The 15,832-nt window shown below is 41.9% G+C and overlaps 1 long non-coding RNA gene across 1 annotated transcript; it reads right to left on the bottom strand.

The window, feature by feature from the left end:
* Positions 1 to 2,599: 2,599 nt before the first annotated feature.
* Positions 2,600 to 11,089, bottom strand: LOC113017318 (uncharacterized). Its single transcript, XR_003271446.1, has 3 exons — positions 10,962 to 11,089; positions 7,561 to 7,918; positions 2,600 to 2,632 (listed from the first exon to the last, which is right to left on the bottom strand). It is a non-coding gene; the product is annotated as an uncharacterized LOC113017318 (long non-coding RNA).
* Positions 11,090 to 15,832: the final 4,743 nt, after the last annotated feature.

Genomic DNA, 15,832 nt, shown 5'->3' with positions numbered 1-15,832 from the left:
ACGCCCTTGGTTAGAAGGATGGAGCATGGAGCTGAGCTTCCTCCTGCTACCTGGCGCTGGCGGGTGGGTGGAGCTACGAAGTACGTTGTAGCTTTTGTTGTTGGAGCTGCGATTTGTTTGGAAGAGTGAGTTTGGCGCTGACGTCCGCCGGCTTTTCAGCTAACTTGCCCGGCCTGTGACCCGTTTTGGAGCAAAGTGAGAGGATCTGTGAATTTTGTTGGCGGGCGACCTCACTGGTTTTCACTTAAGTAGCAGGCAGCCAGAGATAAGACGACTGAATGGATGGACGTAGCAGCAGAGTGTCTAGAAATTTTTTGTTGGGGGGGCCAGGTAGGGGCACAGATTTGGAGAAGGGTGGCAGATGTAATTGGCAGATGATGATAAAAAAAAAAAAAGAAAATCTACCAACCGTTAACCACAATTCAATATATAATATATATAGGTTATATATATCCCTATAAACCTAATAACTGAATGCACTTTTAACTCTTATTAGAATGAGATTTTAACCACTACAGTGCAGTTTTTAGATACTGTGTTGATAAAGTACAAGATATATAAACAGTGCTTTGTCAGTGTTTATTCAGCATTCAAGGACAGCAATATTTGGATAGTATTTTACTGATATATATATATATATATATAGTGCACATATGTTTTGGGCAAAAACATTTTTGAATATTAAAATACAAACATTTTTAACATACGATTGGCAAATTAGCCAATGCAAAACTTCATCTGCCTATTAAAAAATAGAAGATAATCTTCTCATAAACTTGATTTTGAAACAGGAAAAAAGTGGTAAAACAAATGAAAAGACTAACATTTGAATGAAATCTGAAAGCAAGTAAATACTTTCTATAACTTCATTTGATAATGTTTTCAGTATAAATTGTGCAAAAATAAACCGCTTGAACTTTTAATAAGAGTTTGTTACATGTTAGGAAGACAGGAAGTACAAAAACATTTGTAAACAGCAGCAGTTGCAAAATATTTTTGTTTTGAAAGTGAACATATACTCAAGTACCTACTCTATGCTTCATCAAATAATATCAGTGGTTTAGACTAGGTGGATCATTAGATAAAAAAAACCTGTTATTCAAATCAGGATTTTGTTTTACATTCCAATTATGTGCCACAATACATATATTTGCTTAGTTAATTATTTATTCCCAAATAGTAGGATTTGTCCCCTATGGATCGGTTTAACAATTGGCAATATAAACAATATAAACATCCCTTCCTTGCATTTTCCTTATTCATTATCACACATACTTTCATTTGTAGAACTCACAGATGACAATGATTATTGCTGCTCAGTCCACCTTTCCCTGACAACTTTCCTGATGTATGACCTTGACTAGAAGTCAGGAATGTCAGATTCTGGCCCTCATGGACCCCTATCCTGCATGTTTTAGATGTTACCTATACCAACATAGCCAATTCAAATAAAATAACCCCCAAACACCTAGTTGTGCACAAGACTGTAAATTATTCTTTAAATCAGCTGTGTTAAAGTATGGAAACATCTGAAACCGGGAGGACAGGAGCCTTGAGAATCAGAACTGCACATCCCTGCATTGAACATGGCAAAGCCATTTGATGAGGTGATTTACACTGTATTCATAACATGGAGCTGGCAGGATAAGTAATGAGAGAAATTAGCTAGACTGCAAAGTGTAGTGTAAATGCTGCCTTATGGTAAACTTTGGTAATATTGATGTATAAAGAACAACACTGGCTGATGATGAAATACAGTCAGCTGGCATGGTGAAACTGCCAGTATTAACCTGCAACCAAATCTGCAGCTCCATATAGCAATGTTACGAGTTGGCCACCCACCTCTTGAAAAAAGCAGAGACCATAGAATTGAGCCCTGCAGGACCCCAAACTGGAGAGCACTGGAAAAGGACTCATACCCTATAAAGTAAACACTGAATGTTCTGTCAGACAGATAAGACCAAAACCAATTCAATACAGTATCATGAATGCCTGCAAAATGGTTTTAACTACACAGTAAAACGTTTTGGTCTACAGTGTCAAACGCAGCTGTTAGGCCAAGGACAAGAACCAGAATCAGAGTTAAGGAAGATGTCATTACAAACCTTTAATAGTGCTGACTCTTGACTATGAAGGCTTTTAAAACCCGATTGTAAAAGTTAGTGTTAACTCCTCGAACTTCCTCCAACATACAGCACAACATGACTAATAGTAGAAAACATGAGCAGTTTAAATGGGATTGAGGGAATCATGTGTTTGCACTGCAGTTTATATCCAACAACATCAAGCGGTTAAATCAAAGAGTTCATGTTACTAACAGCTCACCTCTCTAAAGCAGACGGAGGCTGGTCTTTAAAAGTAATATCTGCTTGTTTAGACGCGTCACTCTGTAAGGACACAGAGCTGGGTGGAGGTCCAGGCTGGTTCCTGTGAATAATGATGGAGCAGTGATGTGAGTGCTGAGCTGTGACATGGAGAAGAGTCATGGACAGTTAGAGATGGTCATCTCACCTCTGAGCTTTGGTCTGGCTCTCATGTTCCCCACACAGAGTGCTTTTAGAGGGAGGGACTCCCTCCTCTCTGTCCTCACACTGATCCATGCTGCTCAATTCAGCTCACACACACTTTCTACCTGCAGAGGAAACACAAATCATTCATGTGCACATCAGCTGAAATCCTCCTTTCATCATGTGTGCTGTCCAAATATCAGCTGCTTCTTTCCTGCTTCATCTCAGTGTCAGCTGGATGCAGTCAGACAGCAGTGTGAGGCAGAGGAAGCTGCCATCAGCTGCTCTGCTATCAGTCCACTAGATGGAGCCTGAAGCACACACAATGCATTCACTGACACACACCACAGCATGTCTTTATTCTGTCTTCCTTGTCTCACCCCAACCGGTCGCAGCAGATGGCCCCGCCCCTCCCTTGTCAATTTTATATGAACAAAGCTCAATTAAATTGAAAAAGTCATTTTTTTCCCCTGATGGGCAATGTTTTTGAAAATATCACATAATAAAATATAAAGAAGGAAATAAAATAATAATAATGTATCAATTAGTATTAAATGATCTTTACAGTAATCTTACAGCATTTAGTTGTAAAACAAAACTGACCAAATAAAAATATTAACTTTTATCTACACAAAATAAAGTAAAACAATTCAGTAAACGCACAGATGTTATTCAGGCTCTCTATTACAATGTGAAACTGGACCTATCAACAATTTGGAGCAAAAAATGTTAAAATGTTAATAATGTTGTAGCATTTTTGTTTTTAATCTCATTCGAGTGAATATGCACGTTTTCTTTTTTTCACGGGAAAGTTGTATAACTCATAAAATAAAAAGACAAAAAAAATTTTTTTCGTTTTACATTTTTTCATCTCCCATTGTCTTGTAATACAATTGCTTGTTCTTTATAAACAGTAGAATTGATGTACTGCACACTTTATTAATCACATAGGAAATTAGTGCTCTGATTTTAACCCATTCACTCAATGAAGCAGTGGGCAACCACTAATCAAGCTTCCGGGGATTAGTGTGTAGGAGCGGTACCTCGCTTGGGGGTACCTCAGGGTAGCCGTCTGGTGGATTTGAACTCCCGACCTTCTGATCATGGGATGAGTTAAAAATATACTTTTACAAATGCTTTTTTAGTGGCTGTTTGGCTATGTTTGGCAATGGTTGGGGCTAAACAAAATATAAAAATGCAAATAATTTACTTTTAGGTTATGAGCTATTTGCTTTTTAATTTTCATAATGAAACATCCTGTAGAGTCTTCCACACATGGTTAGTGTGATGAAGGAAAGGATCTGGGATCAACACGTGTCTTCTGTGGCCCAAACCTGATCTTCCTGTTCTCTTTCTGATGGATCTAATTGGTCTGTTACCTCCTGTTGCACTTCAAAACAGTGGTGGATATGACAGACCTGTAAGTCTTAACCTTCCTCTTGTGTTAGGTTCAGCATATACCCATTTTAAATTTTAAATGAATAAAATGACTTTGTCAGGGGGTTCAGGCCTATGCAGAACAGCAGTGGGGACAGAGCATCTCCTTGGTAGATCCCGCACTTGATGGTGACTTGTGCTATGGGCTTGGAGTTGGCCTCTAGTGTTGTACGCCACATCCCAATTGAGTTCCTGATGAAGGCTCTTTGGGTCCTGTTGATCTTGTACAATTCTAAGCATTCCAGTATCCAGCTGTGGGGCATTGAGTCATAGGCCTTCTTGTAATCAATCCAGGCAGTGCACAGGTTGGTCAGTCTGGTCTTGCAGTCTTGGGTGACTGTTCTGTCTACCAGTAGCTGGTGTGTTGCGCCTCTGGTATTCTTGCCAATCCCATTCTGTGCCCCGCTCATGTATTGACCCATGTGCCTGTTCATCTTAGCTGATATGATGCCTGACAGGAGCTTCCATGTAGTACTGAGGCAGGTTATTGGTCGGTAGTTGGATGGAACCGGTCCCTTCTTGGGGTCCTTGGGGATCAGGACCGTCCGACCTTCGGTTAGCCATTCCGGGTGTCTCTCGTCAACTAGCAGCTGGTTCATTTGTGCTGCCAGACGCTCGTGGAGTGCAGTCAGAGGTTGCTATGGTCTGCCCTCAGATCCACTAGCCACTGAGCATTGCCGTTATGGGTTGCGTCCTTCTCCCATATGCTCTTCCAGTATTGCTCCGTCTCCAGCCTTGGTCGTGCTGTTCTCTTATTGTTCCCTTGCCACTGAGAGTACACCTTTTGCTGGTTCGGTGGAGAACAGCTGGTTTATTCTCCTGCCTTCTATCTCTCTGGTGTACCTCCTCAAGCGGCTGGCCAAGGCTGTGAGTCTTTGGTTGGCAGTTTCCAAGGCCTCAGGTATGGACAGCTTGTTGTATTTTTTATGCACCTTCATTGTTGCACCTTTCTGCAACTCCGTTAGTTGGCTATTATAATATTTTTTTCGCCATGTTAGACCCCTAATTGAAGACTGTGAATTATTATGTAGTTTTAGTTTGCATTATTCTCCTGAATTAGAAGAAGGTGATAACTATTGCATTTGTTAAACTGGTTTGCATTACATTAGACTGCTGATTTAGTGTGAATGAATGATATTGTTTTATGATGCATTATACTGCTGAGTTATAAGAAATACTGTTCACAGAAAGTCATCGCCTTATTTGTCTGATTAGAAGAGAACATGCTGGAGTTTTCTGCCCCATCTCAGCAGGAGCAGATAAACAGGGAGCCAAGGTCGTAGCTTAGGCGCCGTGTGAGAGAAAGAATGTGAATGTTTAGGCTTTTATGATTAGGTGGGGGCCACGAGAGGCTATAAGAGTTTGATCAATGCTCCACCATTTTGAGATCTGATGCTGTCTGCGTACGGTGTCCATCTCCCACGCGTGTGATCATTAAAATCATCGTTTGACTCAACCCGGCCGGACCAGTGTTGTTATTTTGGTTTTTCCTCTTGTATCCATCCCCAATATTTGAATCCGTAACACTATCCAAAGTAAGCTCCACTCCACACCTGGACACTAAACACGAACACACAGGTGAGCTGCTTCCTAAAAGGAGGCGGGACTCCACCTGCAGACTGTGAGAGGGCCACACCTTCATGTGCTGGTTTACAAATATGCCGTCTGACTGCTCAGAGTGGACGAACTGATCACAGCTTGTCTCTTACACTTCAAACTATAAAGGAGTTCTAGCCCCAGCTCACAGGTCAAAGGTCATCATCCTGCTGACGAAATCATTGTGCTCACTGACATCAGTTTGCTGGAAATGAGTTGAAACTATCCATTTAGTGAGCTGCTGTTCTGCTTTCCAAGCTGGAAATGTGCTCATGTGTTTCGGAACTTGTGCTATACACCAGAAATATTATTACTGATATTAAGAACTTTTATTAGCTCAGGTGGCAGAGCAGGTCAGCCACTAATCAGAAGGTCGGTGGTTTGATCCCAGGCTGCATCCTGGCTGCATGCCAAATATCCTTGGGCAAGATACTAACCCCATGTTTGCCTACTGGTGGTGGTCAGAGGGCCCGGTGGCGCCTGTGTCCAGCAGCCTCGCCTCTGTCAGTGCGCCCCAGGGCAGCTGTGGCTACAATGTAGCTTGCTATTGCCAGTGTGTGAATGTGTGTGTGAATGGGTGAATGACTGAATGTAGTGTAAAGCGCTTTGGGGTCCTATGGACTAGAAAAGCGCTATACAAATGCAGGCCATTTACCATTTATTAAGGCCCTTTGATCTACCTCCTGAGTTAACGCCAGCCATAGTTACCATTGTTTACATTATGGAGGATGCTATGACCATCATCCAGAGCGCCGAGCCATCTGGAGAACAGGAGGTGCTCCATGAGGACGCTCTTCATGGACTAAAGCTTAGCTTTCACTTGATCCTCTTTCAACCCCGTACTCTACACCCTGTACACAAATGCACTCAACCAGTGTCATCATCAAGTATGCCGATGACACCACCGTGGTTAGGTGGAGGTAGAGAACGTGTCTCACTGGTGCTCAGATAATAACCTGAAGCTGAACGTCTTCAAAACCAAAATACTCATCATTGACAGCAGGTCCGCTCTTCTCTCATTATAAATAGAGAACAGGTGGAATCTGTCTCCACCTTCAGGTCTGGGCACCCACATCTCCACTGGACTCACAACACCATCATCATAATAGCACTCTTATAAATAGTGAAACCACTGTAATTTTAAAAATACAGAGTTGTACATTTTTGGCCATATTGTCAGAATTATCACACAGCAGATCAGAATCATTCAGCCCAATTTGTTTCAGACATCTCTGAGCCAATCAAACATTAAAGCAGAGCCAGATGTAGTATTTGTAACATCCAAAGTTCTGATTAGACACAGTGGATCTGTTCTGAAATAAACAAACATAAGCCAGATGATATGAAAAAAAAAAAATCCCTAAATAAATTGTCTAAATGTCTTTTTGGTTTGTGTTGATTCTTTCCTACACTTTTACATGGAAAAAGGCAAAAGTTCATTGAGTTAAATTTCCTAAAACTCACATTCACTGCTGAGAAATAAAATGTTTAAGTTTGGTACATCTACATGTAAACTAATGTGAATTGTTCATTTTTACTGTTTCACACTGAAATACAGAGAGCGAATAACACTTACACTGTGTTATAATAACACTTATTTTCAACTAATAGAAATGCTTTATTGGTGAGTATCTCTATTTGAAGAATTAGCATTATCATATAAATCAATGATTTTACATCTGTGCAGTATTAATTTAAAAATAAAAGTATTTTCAAACCACTATGTTCATCTGAGTAGTGTGTTTGAACGGAGCCAATAGTGATGTAGTAGTTTTAAGCAGAGGCCTACATGTGTAATCTATATCTAAGCCACAGCTATAGAAAATCTAATTTACAAAGGTCTATAAAAACCAGAAATGCAGAGTTACTGACTGATCTCCAGTGTGGATTCAGTCAATAAATAATCTATAATCATGTGGATTTGATCAAAGTTTGTCCTGAAATAAGAGCTGAACATCTGGTTCAAACATCATAGAAACAAACAGTCGAACTGTTAAAGGAGGAAATAAAGAAAACTTACTGTTTCTTACAGTTTCTTCAAACACGCCACAACAAGCTCAACTTCACACCTGGACACTAAACACAGACACACAGGTGAGCTGCTTCCTGAAAGGTGGTGGGACTCCACCTTCAGAGTGTGAGAGGGCCACACCTTCATGTTCTCACTCCAGAAATATGTCGTCTGACTGGTAAGACTGAGTCTAATTTGAGTAAAGTTAACATGCTGACGTGTGAAGACTTGAAACCTTGTTTTAGCTGCAGGTGTGAACACAGGAGGAGCAGGGAACAGGTTGGCTGATGGAGGAGGGGTCAGGTGACTGGAAACAGTAGGAACACCTGTAGGGCACCTACAGGGCAGGTGGGGGAACAACAGGGATCTGAAATTATATAAGATGTTAGTCAGTGAGAAGTTGGAAAAAAACAGACTTAAGCCTCTAAGTGATAAAAATTGATCTAAAACAGATGATAAATCCACTGATTCTTTGTAAAGTTCATCTGCTGCTCACGTGAATCCTGTGATGAAAGATTTATTTCACCGAATTTTTCTTCAAAGCTCGTTTCAACCTGTTGAAGTCATGAATGAAAGTGCAGACTGAGAGTGGATCACATGATGTTTGAGGTGTGTCATGTGACATGTTCAGTATTGTCACACATGTCTAGATTGTCCCTGATATCATAACTGCTCAAACACTGATGATTATATTTGAAGAATTATTCCTGATGGCAGCAAAGTTTGAATGGAGCTCTCTGTCTGTGCTGATTTGTCGCCCTCTGGAGGTCAAAGCACAAACTGCATGATGTCACTGTAACCACCACAGTGACAGGAAGTGTTTTTATGACTGAAACACTGAAATGATGCTAACGGCTGTCGTTAGGCTCACTGACAGCAGTGCTGATGTGTTCATGTCAAACACTGGCTCAGGTCAGACTCCTTCATCCTTCTCCAGCGTGAGGCCGCCCTCAGACCCACAGGAGCTCTGACCTTTGACCTCCTGACCCTAACCATTTTAGTCTTGTTGCATCTTTAAATGCAAATCCATCCAAACTGTAGCCGAGCAAAAGAAGCTGGAAGTTGTTCTATGAATGATGTTCATCCCAGAGTTTCTGTTAAACGCTGCTGCTGTGCTACATTTGTCATTTCCTGCTTTCACTACCATCCATGTCAAAGTGCTGAACTCATCTGATCACTTTAATGCAGTAAAGCAGGAGCTGTAAGTCTGACATTTATTTACTGTCATCACAAACACACACAGCTGGATTAGCATTCAGACAAAGGGCTGAAAAAAAATCAGCATTTGATTATTATTATTATATATCCTGTTTATGTGGATGCACTTTTCTATCTGTCAGTGCTGACGCAGACGTCACTGATCACATGACTCTGAGGGATGTTTCCAGCACTTCGCTGAATCTGAGCCATGAAGATTTAAGGCTCAGCTCTGAAGGCAAAGCAGGTCTGAGCCTGTGTTAGCAAGCTGTACCTAATAAAGTGGCAGCAAGGACTCAGTCAGTAATGATCAGAGCCAGCAGGGGGCAGCACAGAGAGGTGAGGAGCTGTCAGAGAAGCAGGCTCACATCAGACTGGTCATATTCCATCATCTATACCTGAAATAATCATCAAACACACGCAGAGCAGAAACATGTGGAAACATGTGGAACTCAGTCTCAGTTTTACCCCTCAGAGGTTTACCTCAGTCCTGCTCCTCTGCTTCCTGTTTACAACGCACACATCATGCTGTGTACTGAGGGTCATGTGGTCAAAGTGCTCGCTCTCTGTTACTCTGACAGAGAGCGAGCACAGTTATCCTAATGTGTGACATCACTTCTAACCACAGAGCATTCAGCTTTCACAGCAGCCAACATCCTGTCACACTGAGCATGTGCAAACACAGCAGCCAACATCCTGTCACACTGAGCATGTGCAAACACAGCAGCCACCATCCTGTCACACTGAGCATGTGCAAACACAGCAGCCAACATCCTGTCACACTGAGCATGTGCAAACACAGCAGCCAACATCCTGTCACACTGAGCATGTGCAAACACATCAGCCACCATCCTGTCACACTGAGCATGTGCAAACACAGCAGCCACAATCCTGTCACACTGAGCATGTGCAAACACAGCAGCCAACATCCTGTCACACTGAGCATGTGCAAACACAGCAGCCAACATCCTGTCACACTGAGCATGTGCAAACACAGCAGCCAACATCCTGTCACACTGAGCATGTGCAAACACAGCAGCCACAATCCTGTCACACTGAGCATGTGCAAACAGAGCAGCCAACATCCTGTCACACTGAGCATGTACAAACACAGCAGCCAACATCCTGTCACACTGAGCATGTGCAAACACAGCAGCCACAATCCTGTCACACTGAGCATGTGCAAACAGAGCAGCCAACATCCTGTCACACTGAGCATGTACAAACACAGCAGCCAACATCCTGTCACACTGAGCATGTGCAAACACAGCAGCCACAATCCTGTCACACTGAGCATGTGCAAACACAGCAGCCAACATCCTGTCACACTGAGCATGTGCAAACACAGCAGCCACCATCCTGTCACACTGAGCATGTGCAAACACAGCAGCCAACATCCTGTCACACTGAGCATGTGCAAACACAGCAGCCAACATCCTGTCACACTGAGCATGTGCAAACACAGCAGCCAACATCCTGTCACACTGAGCATGTGCAAACACAGCAGCCAACATCCTTTAATGATAGAACAAAATTCAGACATCAAAGTTTCTCACATTACAGAATCAGATGAACAGACATGAAGGGATGTTTGTGGTTTTATGCACAGAGTCAGAGTCAGAGGTGTTCCTCATGATGTTTGGTGATGGAAACAGTCTCATCGACGTTTCCATCACCAAACTAGAGAACCTAGTAGCTGCATGCAGCAGAGTTTAGCACAGCTGATCTTTGTTATGCATCAACAGGAACAACATGTTGTTAAACAGGACTGTATAAAGACTCAGAGTCTGACTCACACCTGAACAATGAGGCTGTGCAGCATCGTCCTGTCACACCTGCTAAACCACTCGTATCAGTTTGAGCCCGAACAGTAACACGGTCACATGACCAACGAGGCCAACTCGCCCAGACGAACATCTTCCTCGTGGAACTAACTTGTTCCTGTTATCAGATTTGTGAGCAGCAGCTGAAACTACCACACGAATAAATGTTCTTCAAACTGTTTGATTCCAGCCAATCAATAATCTATAATCATGAGGATTTGTCTTCAAACACAAGAGCTGAACGTGTGGTTACATTGTAACCTTGGTTCTCTGAGTGAGAGACTCTCTATGGAACAGAGGGGAGAGAGAGTGTCGGTGTGATGGAGAACATCAGGTCCAAACATCACAGAAACAAACAAACTGTTAAAGGAGGAAACAAAGCAAACTTACAGTTTCTTCACACAGAGACACCAACAACAAGCTCCACTGTCCCACTCTGATCCTGTCTCCTCCTCTTTTATTCTTGCTCTGAGCTCTTTTTGGGTGTGTGTTTCTGTCTCCACCCACAGGAATGCATTGATACACTGTTGATAACGACATGAGAGCAGACGTGTGACAGAAAACAGAAAAATAACCTAAACAGCTAAATAACATAAAATAAACAGAATATTTATTAATATGTTTAATTTCTCTTTAAAAACTTTTCTGCTCCTCAAATCCTTTGTTTAAGTTCAATCTAAGGAAAGAAAAGCATCTTCTTTAAGTTTCTCAAAGAAGTCCACGATCTGTAGGCTCATGGAAATTCATTTTGTTGTTCTTTGAGCAGAAACACCAGAGTGTAGAGCAGGAAAACGATCCCAGCAGGACGTCTCTGTTGGGGAAATATCCCAGTTATTCCCCTGAGCCTGGTTAGTGAACTGAGTCAGAGCTGTTCATCGATCCTACAGGTGCTAACATACAAACACGATCAGCAGCTTCTCTCATATGGAGAACACACTTCAACATCTGCAGCAAATCCTGTGTTTTATGTTGATGTGACCAACATCTTGTGTTGAGTCTTTGAAGATGAGGAGCCAAACACAGACAGTGGATCCAGAAGGACTGTTTATTCAGGGCTTTAATACGACTGAACTGATGCTTCACATCCTGTTTAGAGACGATCGACGAACAGGCTCAGTCCTCACTCATCACACGGACTTCAGTCACACTGGGATCAACAGAGGAGACTGTTCACCATCACAGTTCAGCAACAATAATCAGAGCTTTTCTCTCTTGGTGAGGATCACATGTTCTGACACACAAAATATCTTCTGCTTTAACTCGTCTCTCTTTTTTAGTTTGGTTGTCGTGTTTTTCACTCTTTGTTCCTGTCAGTGTCAAATATGAGAGCAAACTGTTTTATGCAGGAGCCAAACCAACACCAAGCTGACCAAGAGAACCTATAACACCACCAGAATTTATTATCCAGACTTTACTGACAGATTTATGTGCAAGTAAAGCTGTTTTTTAATTATGTCCACTGCTTTCAGCCAAGGAAGCCTTCGTTCTTGGAAGTTCACCAAACGAGTAAATCCAGTTCAGCAGAGTTCCAGTTTGTAGCACAGCTGATCTCTGTGACGCATCAACAGTAACAGTAGGGGTGAGCCATAGAAACGATATACGATAGAAACAATATAAATTTGGCCAAAGATAGAGATTGTGACTATACCGCATGTTGATGATGTCATCAAGCTGCGCCTGTTTTGGTCGAAAGCATCGCAGCGGCTACAACAATTATCATCTGCAATTATGGCGGGCGACAGTCACAGCAAAGAGATGAAGCACTTTTGAAATATGGGGAAAGCCAAAAAGTTGGCGTTCATCCTCCAGCTTCACTGTGCTAATGTTATGCTAACATAGCTGTGTTGCTAGCAATCATGTAGCACAACATTATATACCAGGTAGTCCAACTTCAGTAACCCTGCAAACGTCACTGCTGTTTAGTCTTCATTTATGTTGGAAGTGATAGCAGAGCTGTACGTTTCAATTAGCTTCAAAAATCTCTCAGTCAGAACATGGTATGAAATGTTTAGGTGGAAACTAGCGAGCTAACTTCCTGTTAACTTCTAACTCCGTTAAACTTAATAAATTCTGTTTTCATGGATGCCTGGATGTAGGGCTGCTCGATTATGGCAAAAATGATAATCACGATTATTTTCACTGACATTGAGATCTGGATTATTTGACGATATTTATTTAACAATAACAATGTGTTGAATAATGACTTTAAAGATTGTCAAAAAATAATATAAAATAGTGCAAATACTGATAACAGTGCAAATGTTTGCAATATAAGAAATAAATGAAAAATGTAAACATCTATGTTTAGTGAACTTTGCAGTGTTGCTCTGTGGTGCAGCTACGACACCGTAGCAAAGTTTACACACAGTCTACTTGATCCACGTCTGACTGAACCCATGTTTCCAAACCACTGAAGTTTTTTTACCTCTTTTCAACCAACAGCAGTCACTCTCCTCTCCAAATAACTTCTGCTCAGCTTTCTGAGCTTCCCTCGGGTCCTCTTAATCAGCGGTCCCCAACCCCCGGTCCTCGGACCGGTACCGGTCCGTGAGTCGTTTGGTACCGGGCCGCGAGAGTTGAGGCTCAAGTGTGAAATGTATAGTTTTCAGGGTTTTTATCGGTTTTCAGTGTTATTTTGTTATCGTTTTTATCGTTAACTCGGTTTTCCTGGGTCTTTTCACGTGTGTTATGAATAAATTTTCTTTTTTTCGGTACCGGTACTAGTTTTATTTTGTTGTATTTATCCGCGACACCTTAAAGGCCGGCCCGTGAAAATATTGTCGGGCATAAACCGGTCCGTGGTGCAAAAAAGGTTGGAGACCGCTGCTCTTAATTGTTGTGACACGTGTTCAAAATGCAGAGAGGTGCGCTCGATTTGCCACACAGAGCAGCACGAGAGTAAAGCACGAGGGAGGGGCTAATAATCGGCTCAGTCATTTTTAATGATCGTTGAAAGCCCAGATCGTAATTGAGATTAAAATTCGATTAATTGAGCAGCCCTACCTGGATGTTAAACTTAATTGTTACACCTGGTAAAGCAGCAACGCTGATGATTTTATTAAAGATGAAAGAATTTAGACCGTTTGTAACTCTCAGTGTTTGTTTGACTTTGGTACCTGAAGCTGTCGGAGTTTAGGACCCAGATTACTCCGTGAAGCTCCTCCCTACGGCAGCCGTAATGCTCTGACGATCCATCAAGCAGTGCTGCTTACCAAAGTTGTACTAAAACATTTTTAACAGATTTCTGCAGCCAAAATCGGTTCGAGGTCAGTAAGCACAACCAGAATTCATACATAAGGCACACTCTCGATTTTTGAGAAAATTAAAGGATTTTAAGTGTGGAAAATATGTTATACAGAAGAATATATCGTGATATGGATTTGAGGCCATATCGCCCAGCCCTAAACAACAGGTTATTAAACACATCAGTTTGATCTACAGATGGATTCAGGTCATACATCAGGTTTACTTCATGTAAAATAAACGTGTCACTCTATGAGCTCCATCAGTCTGTGTACCTCCTCATTGTCATTTCTGAGCAGAGTTCATAGCTGGACTGGCCATCGGGCATTTGCCCGGTGGGCCGCTGGCGATTTTTTGTTTTTATGGGCCGATGGATTATTATTATTATTATTATTTTTTTTTTTTTTTTTTTTTGGAAGGGTATATATAATGAAAGGTGTTGGATTGGCCAATTGGTCATGATCGACTCTGGGCTGGACCAATTACAGCCGAGGAGGCCGGATGCACCCTCCCCCTTGTTTAGCAATCACGTGATTTTCGCGCATTGCATGCCGGGAACTCGTGGCAAAACAATCCAAGTACAGCATCAAATGCAAACATTTGCAGCACCGCAAAACGTTCATTCTCCGGTTCCAATACCTTCTTTTTTTTTCTTTGCCGCACAAAAAAGGAATGTACAAAACAAAAGGAGAACAATGCCGGTCCGTACAAAGACAGACTCGACGAAAAGACAAAGAAAAGATACGAGGAAAAAATCAAAGGAGTGAAAGAGTGGACAAAAGACGTCAGCGTGCTGCCCAACTTTCACCACGCTCAGATTTATAATTATACGGTTCTTGGAGTGAGTGCACACACTCGTGAAGTTTAGTAACTTCAGGTCACTGCAACAAGCCCAGGTACAGTTTACCGACGGATGGGTGCAGGACCTTGAAATGCACCGTGTAGAACGAAAGACTATTGTACATATCATAAGTTTACCAGTCTCACAAATCGTCTTCATAAATACACATTCATTAACAGTTTGTTAATAGGACCTTTGAGCTCAATGGTAATTAATTAGTAGTGGAAATAATTTCTGGTAGTGTAACAGTGTTTATGTGGTATTATTCCACTTGCCACAAATATCAGTGTAATGGGGAAACAGCGCCCCCCCCTCTCGGTGTGGCTGGTTAGGTGAGGCTGGCTGCAGTAATCGCTGCCAGTCTGCCGTAGCCATACGAGAGGTGAGTTGTATTGTTCGCACACAATATAGCTAAGTAGTACAGACACATAAAACATGTTTGATTAGCTGACGAGCACCGAGTGTAATAAGTGCTTAGTGGACACATGTCCAACACCAGTGTTATGTACTTTTCATTTGTTTATTAATGTGTGAAACTGTATGCTAAAGCGGAATGCTAATGAGATGTTCTGCCGTAGTGTGCTGTGCGGAGTGGTGTGTGGCGAACCTGTGCACTGATAATACACCGTTGTTTCCATTCAGGTACATCATTTGTTGTTGCTGATATTTTATTGTATATTCGAAATTGAAATATTGCTGCAGTAATCGCTGCCAGTCTGCCGTAGCCTTACGAGAGTGTGCTGTGCGGAGTGGTGTGTGGCGAGCCTGTGCACTGATAATACACAGTTGTTTCCATTCAGGAAATAAAGTGGCAACGATCGATCAGAGACTCCTTGTCTTTTGAAAAACACTACACAACGCAGAGTCGAGGAGTCTGTTTGGGCCGAACTGTTGCAGCGGGATGAAGCAGAAACCGGTTACAGTAGCATTACAGAAATGTAGCAGTGACAATAATATTGTATGTTGTAATCGCAATGGACAATTAGTGATACAAAACAACTGTTTTATCCTGTGAATAAAAGTTTATGTTTTTGTCAATGTACCATAATAACAGAAGCGAAACGCAATATTGTGTCAGGACAATTCACTATTTATGCACAATAAACACAATAAATAAAGGAGCATAGCGCGACAATTTCTGTTCAGCGCCAGACTTGCTTGTAACCTAACTCTGACC

The sequence above is a fragment of the Astatotilapia calliptera genome, unplaced genomic scaffold (assembly GCF_900246225.1).
Source record: "Astatotilapia calliptera unplaced genomic scaffold, fAstCal1.2 U_scaffold_10, whole genome shotgun sequence".
Lineage (NCBI taxonomy): Eukaryota > Metazoa > Chordata > Actinopteri > Cichliformes > Cichlidae > Astatotilapia > Astatotilapia calliptera.
Note: the sequence above shows the minus strand (reverse complement) of the source record. Positions and strands in the feature narration are given on the sequence as shown.